The sequence below is a fragment of the Scyliorhinus canicula genome, chromosome 3, assembly GCF_902713615.1.
Source record: "Scyliorhinus canicula chromosome 3, sScyCan1.1, whole genome shotgun sequence".
In the NCBI taxonomy this organism is placed as follows: Eukaryota; Metazoa; Chordata; class Chondrichthyes; order Carcharhiniformes; family Scyliorhinidae; genus Scyliorhinus; species Scyliorhinus canicula.
The window spans coordinates 34,857,831-34,873,226 of record NC_052148.1 but is presented as its reverse complement, the minus strand read 5'-3'; positions in this window follow the sequence as shown (position 1 = coordinate 34,873,226).

Sequence of the window (15,396 nt, the reverse complement as noted above, 5' to 3'; positions counted from 1 at the left end):
AACTGGGCGTGCTTTATTAAAGCCACTTTCCATGCGCATCCAACAATGCAGAGATCTAAAACTGCGACTCTTGTCAATTTTAGTGAAAATATTACTCTGATTGTATTTAACCAATAGATTTAGTCACAGTTAAAATGTCAGTATTCACCGTATAGCAACCATAATTTTATAAGGTGAGCGTCGTTTAGACTCACTTCGTATTTGGTTTTCCTTAGCCTCTGCTCCTCGGTTTTATATTTTTATTTCCACATTGTCTTTAATTTGCTTAAAGCAAATTCTTGTGTCAGTTTTAAATTATTTTAAGGTTGAATCTCGTTGTCTTGCATCAGATTGTCCCCAGCCTCCAGGTTTCTCATCATCTCAGACACACTGAGCAATGTTATATCAAAACATCCGCCCTTATCCATCCCAGTTAGCAATCTTGCCCTAACTCCCCGATTTCCACCGAATTTCAAGGTTATTAGAGTCTTTCATTTCTCGAATTCACGTATTATTTATAGTGGATCAACCAATTTAATTGGTTGTAAATCGAAGTGTATTTTGTTTTGTAATGATTTCATGTAAAATGTATTCTTATATCATGTTGGGATTGTTTACATATTTATAACCCTCTGTTAATAGGTACAAAGGCACTGTAATGAGGAAAGTGAGAACGATGCTTTTCCCTCGTGTCCACGGTGCCACTAAGAACGCTTTCTTTTTACCTTTGAAACATCACCCTCTTCCTCCGCCACCCTCACTCTGTTGCTGAAACAGTCATGAATACTTTGAACACTTCAAAGCCTTATTGTCCCCGATAATCCTGATGTTGCTCTCCATAAACAAGCCAACCTTATGAAGATGCAAACCCCCAATTGTCTTATCAATCGTCATATTCCTCGTGGCCGGGCAGAATGTACTTTTAAGACTCTGTTCCTGATGTTTAATGCCTTTATGTTTTCCCATTCTCCTGTAGGTGTACATTCCTTGTTATATACCCTCTGCCTCCTGGTTCTTCATCCTGTATTCCCTTCCCCTCCATAAGCATCTCTACCTTGTCACCTCATTTCCGGCTTCCAAAAGCCTGTTATTTTGATTTTGCCCCCCTCCCTCCCACCTCCTCTTTCTCCTGTCAGCTGTATGGCCAACCTTTACCCGCCATCTTGTGAAATGACAAGATGTCTCTACAGGTGCCAAGCAAAGCAGACATAGCAGGTGTAGTTATTGAGCTGGAGGCGAATCGTTGACAGAAGCTTTTTCACCAGATGGACAAAGCTACTCGTCAGTCCCCGGCTCCTCACCTTGGGCAGGGCATTCTTTATCGGGGACAGCCGAAAACGACAGGATTTTCCATCTCATTCTTTTTGCTTATACAAGATGTGACTTGGATATTAATCGGCAGATTTAATCTCTGTTGAGCTGTGATGGGCAATTGTTTATAAGTATTTGAATTTCAGTTAATTTGGTTGAAATGGGACTTTGTGCGACACTTTGAGGTGTAACATGATGCAGTGGTGATCCCATAATCAGACTCTTCCTTATACTCTGGCTACCTAGAATGGTTTCCAAGTATCCACTGGGGCTATAGGTCGCATCTCTTGGATTGACCAAGATTATCTCATATAATCAAACGCCCTCTACTCCCAATCTATTATCATACTCTGCTTATCCCTGTTCTCTCTAAAGTCCTGATTGAGCACTGCTGTAAAAACAAACTAAGGTCCTTTATCTCGGCCCTCCTGCTCTTTGGCTGTGTGCAGTTTTACAGTATCACTATCACAATAATCTCTTCATACATTTATTTACGGTTATACTTCCTGTTTTCTTCACATCATTTTCCTGTTCGCAATGTTCTCCGCTTACCGCTCTCACACCTTTCGCTTTCTGCTTAAATATATTTTTGGATGAAGTAAATACACCCTGGTCCATCATTCTATCCCCCCCCCCTCCCTCCCCCTCCCGTTTCCATTTAGATACAGTTGACCAGCCGAGCAGTTCAAACCCATAAGCTATTTGCGTCCCTCGTGTTGAGTTACGTTCTACACTGACGATATATATATATTTTAAATTGTAGTTTTCAACCTGGATTAATGCCGTTAATTAATTTCGGAATGTTGTCGCTTTGCAGGTTTATTGCTGGTCCAAGGAACATCGTGGGGTTGTAGCCTTTATTAAACACAATTCGAAGGAAATAGCATCGCCTGTCAGAATAAAATGAAGGTTGTAGCAACTGCCTCGTTTTCTCCCTGTGTCACGTTAACCAGACGCCTTGGTCTCGGCAAATCACCAATGAAATGAAATGAAAATGAAAATCGCTTATTGTCACGAGTAGGCTTCAAATGAAGTTACTGTGAAAAGCCCCTAGTCGCATTCCAGCGCCTGTTCGAGGAGGCTGTTACAGGATGTCACCAAACTTATTGCCTGAAATGCAAGCGATATTGTACCTTGTGTTGCCCTATTATGTATTTTCTTTTCATGTACTAAATGATCTGTTTGAGCTGCTTGCAGAAAAATACTTTTCACTGTACCTCGGTACACGTGACAATAAACAAATCCAGTCCAATCCAATATGACCTTCAATTTTGTTTTCATTGTGAAATTGCTAGAAAAACACCTTTCATGTTGAGAACCCCTGCCTCACGCATACACTAACAGCATTATCCCAGACTGTAATCCTCATTAATGGCCTCAGTCTCAGGGAAAGGTGGTGTAGTGATGTTGTCACTGGATTAGAAACCCAGGAAAAATAATGGAGACCGGGGTTCAAATCCCGCCAATCTCAAACTTTAAACTCAATTTTTAAAAAAACAATCTGGAAAATAGTCTATTGTCATAAACAAACATTAGGGAAGGAAATTTGTCGTCTTTAACTGGTCTGGCCTACATGTGACGCCAGGTCCACAGCAATGTGGTGACTCCCTCTGAAATGAAGGGTAGTTGGGAGTGGGCAATAAATTCCGGCCCAGCCAGCGACGCCCACATCCCGTGAACGAATAATTCTTAAAAATTGGTAAATCGGGGAATGTAATGAAACTAACTAATTTCCCTCCTCCTTCTCTCCCGAAACTCCAACTCCGCAAGTAGGGACTGAGCTTGAAGCGACATTTAACCCTGAAATGTGTCAGAATCATAGAATGTCACTGCAGCAACGGAGACCACTCGGCCCGTTGCATCTGTGCTGGCCCTTTAAAGGAGCTATCAAATTTCCCCCTCAAATGTGGGGTTGATCGATTAGTCGCATTCGATGTAATTTCAGGAGATGGTAAACCAGAATATTGGACATGACAAAAAAATACAGCGTAGAAAAGTCGAGAATGTTAAGTTTCCCTTAACGAAAATTCGCTCACCGTCCTCTGTTCGGTGGCCTGTAACTGTGGTGGGTAAAACCCGCCAGAGACATAAAGGACTGGACATTCACTCCAGAAATCATCCCGGATCACCTCGGGACAGTTCTCCTTCCAATTGGGCCACGTCCCGCCCTCCCTGGAAACCTCATGTACACATTCTAGCTCAGATTGATGTCTAAGGTGATCTCTAATCGCATAGACCTTCCTGCTGAAAACATGGCACAAATTGACCTTAATAAAACTGTCTCCAATAAAAACCTCTCCACCAGCCAATCTGGTGGTCACCGAAATAACCAGGATCAATATCTGCAGCACTCGCACGCTTGATATTGACTTTTGGACCCGGCAGCGGAAATAAATTTACATGTTTATCTTCTCGATTGGGTGTAAACGGCATGAAGCCAGCCATCTCGGCGGCTAAATTTCCTCTCCGAGTTGCTTCCTGTTGAAGCAGGTTTGAGAGTCTGCCGCAAGTACAGACGTGTCAACAACACACGCGATTGGCAAACATGTAAACGATTTAAATATATCCCCAGGCCGGATTAACAGGTTGACAATAATGATGATGCAGAAGCGAGTCATTTGCTCACATGCCAAATCCCAGGGATGTTTAAAACGGGGCAGGGTGACGAGAAACAAACAATACCTTCAGTGTTGTGTTCGGATGAGAATGGCCCTTGTTCCAGTGATGTTTATCATCTGGTATGTCCGACCACATGATACAACCTTTCATGGAGTGGGGAGGGCTCACCCGAACACCAATAAACCAACATTTAGAGACTGTTAGCGTTAAATACTCCTTCGCAAAATGGCTGTAATCCTCGCCATACCATTGAACATTTCTGAAGAGGCTCCAATTGAACGGAGTGAGCTTTTGCCGCCAAGGGTCATTCCCGCGCCTAGACACAAACTTACATTTCACTGTTTGTGCTAAGAAGGGTCAGACTTATTATTATATCAGCAAGTACCTGTGCAGCACCAATACCGACCCAGGCGTTGGCAACTACACTGACATTAACTAAACCACATCAGTCACGGGCAGGCCACTGGGGTGCAGGAGGGTTAGTGTTAAATATTATCAGTGTTAAATATTAAAAAGAAAACAACATTTGGCCAAATTGTTCCCTCTGTACAACTGACAGCCCAAGGAGGTTATAAAAACAGTTCACTTCATATTTGCAAGGTATCTGGAGTCATTTATTTTTTGTTATCTGGTCAAACCTATTAAATTGTGGAAATTACAACGACCGGTTTGTAAGGTTTGTTTTTGCAATTTTATCTTATTGCAAAATTGTCTTAAAATATAGACTTCCTGGCAGTTACAATTATTTGTAAATTGTGGAAATACATTAAATCACAGAGCAGGTAACAAATTATATATTTGGAAAGCATGTAGGTTTGAAACCAGTTTAGTAACCGTCCGTCCCCCCTCCCCCAACCCCATAGTCTTCCTAGAAATCTTGAATGGACCTCCAGGAACGTGATTCCTTATCCTGGTCAAACCGGGATGAATCTTCCATTGTCCTTAAATTTTGTTGGATTACATCCCTTGACCAGTTAATGGTTTCCCACCCACATTCTGTTTGGTAGCTAACCGGGGCAGTTCGGTAACACAAGTGGATAGCACTGTGGCTTCACAGCTCCAGGATCCCAGGTTCGATTCCCTGCTGGGTCACTGTCTGTGTGGAGTCTGCACGTTCTCTCCGTGTCTGCGTGGGTTTCCTCCTGGTGCTCCGGTTTCCTCCCACAGTCCAAAGACATGCAGGTTAGTTGGATTGGCCATGATAAATTGCCCTTGGTGACCAAAAAGGTTAGGAGGGATTATTTGGGAATGGGGTGGAAGTGAGGGTTTAAGTGGGTCGGTGCAGACTCGATGGGCCGAATGGCCTCCTTCTGCACTGTATGTTCTATGTTCTAACAGAAAAACAGCACAACAACTGCCTCCCCGTCTCTCTTCGGGACTCTGTCTCTCTTGCCCGATATCTCTGAGTACAGTACAGTACAGTACATCTGCTGAAAATCAACTGCATCTGCCTGTTTAGCTGCTTTAAGAATTTCATTAAGATTATGTTGCTAGGGCAGCACGGTGGCCTAGTGGTTAGCACAACCGCCTCACGGCGCTGAGGTCCCAGGTTCGATCCTGGCTCTGGGTCACTGTCTGTGTGGAGTTTGCACATTCTCCCCGTGTCTGCGTGGGTTTCGCCCCCACAACCCAAAAATGTGCAGAGTAGGTGGATTGGCCACGCTAAATTGCCCCTTCATTGGAAAAAATAATTGGGTAATCTAAATTTAAAAAAAAAGATTATGTTGCTGATGAAATAAAAAACCCTGATAGTCCTTTTCTTCGTCAGTTCATGAATTCTTCCCACTCAGCATGCTCCTTCTCCATTTCTTTTCACACAAGAACGACTACTGCCTTGTTTTTAACTTTTGGTTTAGGGCGAAGAACACCAATCCTTCCCCACAGCTTCATGGTATCAGCATTGGGTTTCAACAGAACTTGACTGGAGTCCCCAGTTAAAATTAAAAAGAGACAATTTAAAACATAGCCATCTGATAAAACATTGCATTCTGAACACCTTCCTGCTAAAATATGAAAAAATATTGCAATGGAAATTGTTTCTCTCTAATACTACCAACATATAGCATTGTTAGCACTCCAACCACTAACTTACTATATAGAGGCCAAGCAATAATCTCCATCCTTACATATTTTATCATTAACTTGTCTCTTGTCTCATGTAATAATGAAGATTTAAATTTCAGTCATTCCAACTCATGTGAATGAAAATTAATTTTACTATAGGTGGCTTACCTTTTCATCCTTCACTTGTAGCAAACCTTCTTTTACACAGTTCTCACAGCATTCCCAGGTATTGGGTTAAAAATGATACACTTGGCCTGCTTACTTTGTCAAGAACAACAATTCTTTAGTTTTTAACAGACAATTTTATTGAGGTATTTTTGGCATTGTAAACAGTAACAATATGCATTAGTGTGCAGATACCAATTACAAAAAACACAGTGCAAATAACAGTACCACTCTCGCAAATAGACCCGCCTATTCTTCCCCCTACTCTACACTATTCTACCCCCCCCCCCACTGACGATTAGTTCCCCGCGAAGAAGTCGATGAATGGTTGCCACCTCCGGGTGAACCCCGATAGTGATCCCTGTAAGGCGAACTTGATTTTTTCCAAGCCGAGAAAGCTTGCCATGTCCGACAGCCATACTTCGGTCTTTGGGGGCTTTGAGTCCCTCCAGGCCAACAGTATTCGTTGCCGGGCTATCAGGGAAGCAAAGGCCACAACGTCGGCCTCTATCCCCTCCTATACTCCCGGGTCTTCCGACACCCCAAAAATCGCCACCTCTGGACTCATTGCCACCCTTGTTTTCAGTACCCAGGATAAGAACATTTCTGACAATCCCTTTGAATTCAGCAACTTTTTTTTGTTCTTCAACAATATTGACTTGATTGTCATAATATGTTAATCCTTTAACATAGTCTTTAAACCACTCATTCATCTTTCAATTCCTAATCTCTATTCTCTTTAATGGATCCAAATTCTTTAATGTCACAGAAAGTCCCAACCAGTTGTACAATTGAATCATCCTCCTCTTGTTTAAATTCAGGGTACTGTTCTCCTTAAGTTCCTTTAAACTTTCAGTATTCTTTTCCAGGAAATGCAATTTAACACTGCCTCTTTATTTGCAGGGATCTGTTCTGGGGCCTCAACTTTTTATAATTTACATCAATGACTTAGATGAGGGGAGCAAAGGTATGTTAATTACATTTTTAGATGATACAAAGATGGGTCGGAAAGTATGTTGTGAAGACGTAAGCGGTGGAATTCTTCGTGCCAGAAATTAAGTGTTGGAGAGGAGCGGGCTTGTGCAATATGTTATGATTGAAGTATTGAAAGTACATGGATGTTTGCACATTTTTGCCTTTTTTTTTGCTTTCTTTCTGATGATGTCTGTAACTGTTTATAAAGCCAAAAACTACCTCAATAAAAGTGTTTATTAAAAAAAAAAGAAATTAAGTGTTGACGCTCGGACTGAATTGGTGGTGTTTTACCACAGCAGAATTGTGCCGTTCCCAGATCAATCCACCGACCGTGAAGGGGCTAGCACCAACGCCACAGGGACCACGACCCATTCCAATGAAAAACAGTGCCTAATTTGCCGGATTTGGGATTGGCAGTCGAGAGGCTGTCAAGCTGAAGCCGCATTTAAGCACTCCGCTCCTCACACACACTCAATTCAGCCAACAAGATGGCATAAGGAGAGTGGCACTGTGGTTCAGGGACGCCAAGCTGGAGGAGAGGCAATTCATGCTATTCCTGCGTAAAATCTTGCTTAGCCGCTTTTAAGAATTTCATTAACGTTATGCTAATGATCAGATAACAAAGCTTGATACTCCTCTTCTCGTCAGTTCATGAATTCTTCCCATTCAGCATGCGCCTTCTCCGTTTTGTTTCACACAAGAATGGCTACTTCCTCATTTTGACCTTTTGGTTTATGGCCAAGAACACAAATCCTTCCTCGTAGCTCCATGGTATCAGTAACCATGGAGTCTTTTGGTACAAAACACTGTTTCTTTTGTTCCATCATTAGCTTGGAGTGCTGCTGTTAAACATTTTGAAACCGGTTTCTCAGATTCAGTCTGTAGGTTTAATCAGCTTTGACAAAGGGCCATCTGGACTCGAAACGTTAGCTCTTTTCTCTCCCTACAGATGCTGCCAGACCTGCTGAGATTTTCTAGCGTTTTCTCTTTGGTTTCAGATTCCAGCATCCGCAGTAATTTGCTTTCATATATATTGTAGGTTTAATTTGACAGGTTTAACTCATCATTACAGGAAGTCCTGGAAAATCTCCTACTGGGCATCTATGCAGAGATAAATAGTATTGAGCCCTGAATTTTTATGATGGTGTTGGCTCAGTCCTGTAAATTGAACAGTCGGTGGGGAACACATCCCTGTCAACTCTGGCTGCCCCACAGCCAATATATACTCAAATCAGCGTTGATTGGCAGGAAGCAGGTCTTCAACGCTTCATTCAGAAGTTCCTCGGGGAGCTTCTGACCAGTCTGAATGGCCTCAAACCTAAATAGGTGATGGGCTGGATTCTCCCTTCCTGAGACTAAGTGTTGATGCCAGGGATTAGTGGAGTTCCACGACAGCAAAACTGGCGCCGCACCCAGACCAATTCACCAGCTATTCAGGGGCTAGCACCGGTGCCACGTGGAGCACGACCGATTCCAATGAAAAATGGTGTTTGATTCGCCAGGTTCTGGATTGGCACTCAGGAGGTTGACAAGCTGCAACCACATACACACACTTCACCCCCCACACACACCATCCCAGCCAACAAGATGGCAGCAAGACAAGATTCACAGATGCCGAACTGGAGACCTTGCTCGATGCCGTGGAGGAGAGGTGGGTGACCCTGCACCCCGGGGTGGGAAGGAGGTTTCCAGCTGCCGCTGTTCACAGGTGGCAGAGGTCATCAGCGTCGTGGGCAACACTGCGAGGACTGGCCAGCAGTGCAGAAACAAACTGCACAACCTCCTCAGGGCAGTCAGGGTGAGTAGGCAGCACTGTGCCCCGAGCACCAATTCCCGTCCCACACACCCATGACCACCCCCCCACCCTAACCCAGAGGGCAGCCGAACCCTCGGCACTGGCTGCCATGGCTGGGTGCCCTGCCCACTTAAGCCATCAGCTACCCATCCCCTGAACTGCATGCGCTTTCTGCCTGCCCCCCCCCCCCCCCCCCCCCGGGAGAAGGCTGCACACAATCGCAGAAAGAGAGAGCGGACTGCCAGAACTGCAGCCTCTCATCACAATGGAACAGAGGCCACAGGTGTAGTCGGTGGGGGCCGAAGGGCAGAGGTCGCATCGGGCGAGGAAGTGAGACCCCACTGAGTTGCCCATCGCACGTGTCACCCCAGCACCCACACCACCCCACACCCACCACCACCTCACCCCCACCACCCCCAACACCCCTCACCACACCCCCCCCCCAGTCCGCGCTGAAATCATACATCTTGTCTTGTGTTTTGAAGGAGTTGTTGGTGCCACCTGCCCCCCAGCCCAACCATAGCCACAACTCCAGGTGTCGAGCAGCGGCAATGATGGCAAGGACATGGACAGGAGCCCTCGACACAGGTCCAGTGATACTCCCCGGTGCTCGAGTCGGGGGAAGACATTGACTTCCTGTTACAGCTATCTCCAACAACCTCCCTCACCGCAGAGACACTCTGCGATTGCTTCACAGCTCCAGGGTCCCAGGTTTGATTCCGGCTTAGGTCACTGTCTGTGCGGAGTCTGCACATCCTCCCCGTGTGTGCGTGGGTTTCCTCCAGGTGCTCTGGTTTCCTCCCACAGTCCAAAGATGTGCAGGTTAGGTGGATTGGCCATGATAAATTGCCCTTAGTGTCCAAAATTGCCCTTAGTGTTGGGTGGTGTTACTGGGTTATGGGGATAGGGTGGAGGTGTCGACCTTGGGTAGGGTGCTCTTTCCAAGAGCCGGTGCAGACTCGATGAGCCGAATGGCCTCCTTCTGCACTGTAAATTCTATGATAATCTATGATAAAAACCTGAGTTGGGCACTTTAGTGAAGAGGCTCCTGGGACACGATCTGGTTGTACCAAACACATGCTGCAACAGCAGGTGGAGAGAGGAACCCCCAGGTGATGGACGGTCGCTGGGCTGGACTACTCCAGGGACTAGCTGCCATCCAGATGGGTTTCAGGTTTCTGGAATGGACAGTCCCCATCGATTGTGGAGATGCAACCCCATTACCAACAGCTCCTGCAACACTCAATTGCATTCTGGGCCAGGGGGGAGTGTGGGTGATGGGGGTGTGTTGGGGAGGAACATAGGGACATAGGAACTAGAAGTAGGCAACTCACCCCCTCGAGCCTGCTCTGCCATTTAATCAGATCATGGCGGATCTCTTCCTGGTCTCAAAACCATCTCCCCACCTGTTCCCCATATCCCTTTAACCCGTTTTAAAATCAGAAATGTATCTATCTCCCTCTTGAAACCATTTAATGATTCAGACTCCACCGCCCAATGGGGTAGTGAGTTCCACAAATTCACCACCCTCTGCGAGAAGTAGTTTGTCCTCATTTCAGTTCTAAATCTACCAGCTCTCAATTGTAGTACAGTGGTTAGTACTGTTGCTTCACAGCCCCAGGGTCCCGGGTTTGATTCCTGGCTTGGGACACTGTCTGTGCGGCGTCTGCATGTTCTCCCCGTGTCTGCGTGGATTTCCTCCGGGTGCTCCGGTTTACGCCCACAAGTCCCGAAAGACATGCTGATAGGTGAATTGGACATTCTGAATTCTCCCTCTGTGTGCCCAAACAGGTACCAGAGTGTGGCGACTCGGGGATTTTCATAGTAACTTCATTGCAGTGTTAATGTAAGCCTACTTGTGACAATAATGAAGATTATTGTTATACATATGTGACCTCTTGTTCTAGATTGCCCCACAAGGGGGAACATTTGGTCTATGTTTACTTTATCAATCCTTTTTAGTATTTTATATACCTCGATCAGATTCCCTCAACCTTCTAAACTCCAGCCCAAACAGTTTATTCTCTCCTCATAGTTCAACCCCTTCATCACGGGAATCAATCTGGTGAACTTCCTTGGCATTGGGAGAGAAAGTGAGACCCCGCTGAGTTGCCGTTCCCCGTGGCAGTTGTGTCAACCCCCACCACAACCTCCATACCACCCTTACACCAACCCACACCACCATCACCCCCACACCCTCACTCTACCACCACCAACACTGCTACCGTCCCCTCCCCTCTCCAACACACATGTGGATAAGTGAGCGGTTATTCATTTTGGCTGAAAAAATGGCAAATTATTATCTAAGTGGAAAGTAAATTCAAACTACCTCCAATGTCACCACATCCTTCCTGATATAAGGAGACCAAAACTGCACATAATACTCCAGATGTGGTCTCACCAACAGCCTATACAATTGCAACAAACTTCTCTACTTTTATTCTCCAGCCCTTTTGCAATAAACGCTAACATTCCATTTGCCTTTCTTATTACAATTTGTACCTGCATACAGACTTTCTGTGATTCATGAACAAAGACACTCAGATCCCCGACTCATTTTGAATCTGCTTTTCATTTAGATAATAATTTGCCATTTTTTCAGCCAAAATGGATAACCACTCACTGATCCACATGTGTGTTGGAGAGGGGAGGGGGCGGTAGCGGTGGTGGTGGTGGAGAGGGAGTGTGGGGGTTGACACAGGTGCCATCGGGAACTGCAATTCAGTGGGGTTGTGGTGAATTATAAACCTAGTAATTCACAGTGTTGTATCATATGTATTGTGTCCTTGTGGGCTCTGTATACGAGCCGTTGCGCGGCTCTGCCCATAGAGGGAGATGAGGAGTTTGTACTGGGCTTCACCCTTGGCTCCGCCCATGGCTCCTCCCACTAACCAGAAGTATAAAGATCTGCAGTCGTGAGCCTGCTGCCAGTTCATCTCGTCGCAGGCAGGCTCAGTTGTAAGACTATTAAAACCACTGTTCACTTCCAATCACGTGTCTTGTGAATTGATGGTCTCATCAGGGGTCGCACTTCCTCTCCCGATGCTGACCTCCACCCCAACGACTGCCCTTTCTTCGGGCATGCCAACCATGTCCAATGCCATCTGCTCTGTTGCAGTGAGGGGGCAACAGGACTGGCGCTCTCCATCCAGTCTTCTTCTGCTCCTGTCTGAGAGGGGGGGGCTTGGGGAAACAGAAAACACTCAGTGTTAGACAGTCAGACAACACATACAGCCCAGGCGGTGGGTAGCTGGTGGCTGCAGTGGCTAGGGCACCCAGCCATGGTGGCTAGTATGGGTGCCGGCATGTGGTACAGGGTGGGAGTTTGGCCGCCCTCCAGGTGGGGAGGGGGAGGGGGTAACAGGTGTGTGGGATGGGGGGTAGGTGCGAGGGACACAGTGCTGCCTACTCATCCTGGCTGTCCTAAGGAGGTTGTGCAGTTTCTTCCGACACTGCAGGCCGGTCCAAACGGTGTTGTCCACGGCGGTGAGCACCTCTATCACTTCGTCCAGGCCCGGTGAATGGTGGCGGCTGGCAGCCTTCTTCCCACCCTGGGGTACAGGGTGGCTTGCCTCTCCTCCATGGCATCCAGCAGGGTCTCCAGTTCCGTGTTGGTGAACTTCGGGGCCACAAGTCTTGCTGCCATCTTCTTTGCTGGGATGGTGTGTGTGGGGAGTGTAACGTGCAGTTTGTCAGCCTCCTGAGTGTCAATCCCAAAACCCGGCAATTCCCGCACCGTTTTTCATCAGAATCGATTGTGTTCCATGTGGTGTCGGTACTAGCCCCTTAGCAGTCGCTGAATCGGTCCAGGCGCGGCGCCAATTTCCTGTCGTAGAACTCCACAAATCCTGTCCCGGCAACAACTCTAGTCTCAGGAATGGAGAATCTGGCCGATGATTCTGTGTGTAAAAGTAAAATCTGTGAGAATAACTGAAATGAAATGAAAATCACTTATTGTCACGAGTAGGCTTCAATGAAGTTACTGTGAAAAGCCCCTAGTCGCCACATTCCGGCACCTGTTCGGGGAGGCTGTTACGGGAACCGTGCTGTTGGTCTGCCTTGGTCTGCTTTCAAAGCCAGCAATTTAGCCCAGTGTGCTAAACAGCTCCTGTGTCATATATCAGGATTGAATAGTCTGTGGGAAATCTCTCTAAATTTTGGTCCAAGTCACTAGATGTTAGTGAGGAGGAAATTGAAGGGTCACTTGGCTGGATGTGCCTTTGACAAGTCAGTGCCCAGGGTGGTTGTTTTATTCTTATTTTTTTTGTAGTAGTAGTTTTGATACAACTGAGTGCCATTTCCAGGAGCAGTGAAGAGTCAACCACATTGTTGTGGATTTCGAGTCATATCCATGCCAGACTGGGTAATAACAGTGGATTTCCTTCCCTAAAGGATATTAGTGAACCAAGTCAACTCTCATAATAATCTGGCAGTTCCACATTTACCCTAGACTAATACCAGTTAGTTATTCCAGATTTTATTTAATGAACTGAATTTAAGTCCCCCCATGGTGAGATTTAAGCTCCTATCTCTGGATCATTAATCCGGTACCTTACCAACGTACCCCAGCTTCCAACAGTCAAACCTGTGTCCAGATTGTAAATAAAATGTAATTTAAAGAGCCTCAGAGATTGATTAAAGGCCCTGCTGAGACTATCATGAGCACAATCTAGAGTGGATTACAGTTAATATTTTAATTTTAGAACTATTTGCATGAAAAGCCAGATGAACAAGATAATAAAATACAATATTACGGGTTGTCGGATCAGCTGTGGTCCACACGGCAACAGGAAGTGGCCACTCAAATCCTTTTGCAGTTCAGCACTCCAATTTCCCATTGCAATACACATAATTTACACCGGCAAAACAGGCCCTAATACCCAGCCTATGTTAGTACTTATCCCTCACATTAGTAGTTGTCCTAACCCTGTGCCCACCTTGGTCCTAGAATCACAGATTCACACAGGCAGATAGAGGCTATCCTATCTGTCTCAGCTCCCAGGGATTTCCAATAAAGATTCCTTTATCCCTTCAATCTCCTTCTTCATTCACCTGGCTTCTTCATTCACCTGGCTAATCAATTCTTAAATTGTTTCTGCTACAATCCCTAACCTGATGGCACTTTCCACATCCTCAATACACCTAGTTTAAAAAGGCTTCCTCGGCTCCATTGTGTTAACTCTGTTACGTTCAATTTTACATATATATATTTTTTATAAATTTAGAATACCCAATTCTTTTATTTTCCAATTAAGTTACAATTTAGCGTGCCAACCCATCTACCCTGCACATCTTCGGGTTGTGGGGGTGAGACCCACACAGACACGGGGAGAATGTGCAAACTCCACACGGACAGTGATCCGGGACCAGGATCGAACCCGGGTACTCAGCGGCATGATGCAGCAGTGCTAACCACTGCGCCGCTGTGCCGCCCCTCAATTTTATATTAATGTCTTGTTTTCGACTACTCCATTTCCCCAGGTTGCTTCTATCCATTCTGCTTGGTGATTTCCATTTATTTCAACATGTTTATCAAATCATCCTTTAATCTGCTCCGTTCCAATGGAGACCTCTCCAGTTTCATCCCCAAATTGGCTGCATTTCCTACACGACAAATATGACGATACCACGAAACAATGCCATTGGCTGGAAAGTGGGTTGGGCCATCCTGTGGCTGTGAACGGTGCTGTGTCAATGCAAGTCTTATTGAAATAGGCGAGTTACTTTATTTGACTGAACTAACCACATTAGGTGTAATTACAGGAAATTTGAAACAGAAACAGAAAATGTTGGAAATATACAACACCAGTGAGGATTGGAGATTCCTTTATCAGAACTCAAGAATGAAATATAGGCCAACATTTTGCCAGGCTGGGAAGGTAGGACAACACGTTTTATTTATTTAGACTAAACCAAAACCTGGTCAAAGAGATTGGTTTTATAGAGTATCTTAAAGGATTGAAGAACAAGGGGATACAATTTAAAAATTAAGACAGAGATGAGGCAAACTCAGAGCATTTTGAACCTTTGGAACTCTCTTCCCCAGAGAGTGGTGGAGCAGTCAATGGATATTTTTAAGGTAGATGTCGATCGATTCTTAACTAACAAGGGGGTCAAAGGCTATGGGGGTGAGGTAGGGGGTGGGGCAACAATCCATGATCTTGGGGTTGGTTTAGAACAGTGGGCTAAACAGCTGGCTTGTAATGCAGGACAATGCCAGCAGCGTGGGTTCAATTCCCGTACCAGACTCCCCAAACAGGTGCCAGAATGTGGCGACTCGGGGCTTTTCACAGTAACTTCATTGAAGCCTACTTGTGACAATAAGCGATTATTATTATTGAATGGTGGAGCAGGCTCCAGGGGCTGATTGGCCTATTCCTGCTCCTAGTTTGTATGTTTGTGTGTTTGTATGGAAAGTGAGGCAGAGATTTGGGAAAGTATTCCAGAATGGCGGGCCTATTAGTATCGAGTTGGAGGACTGCAGGTGT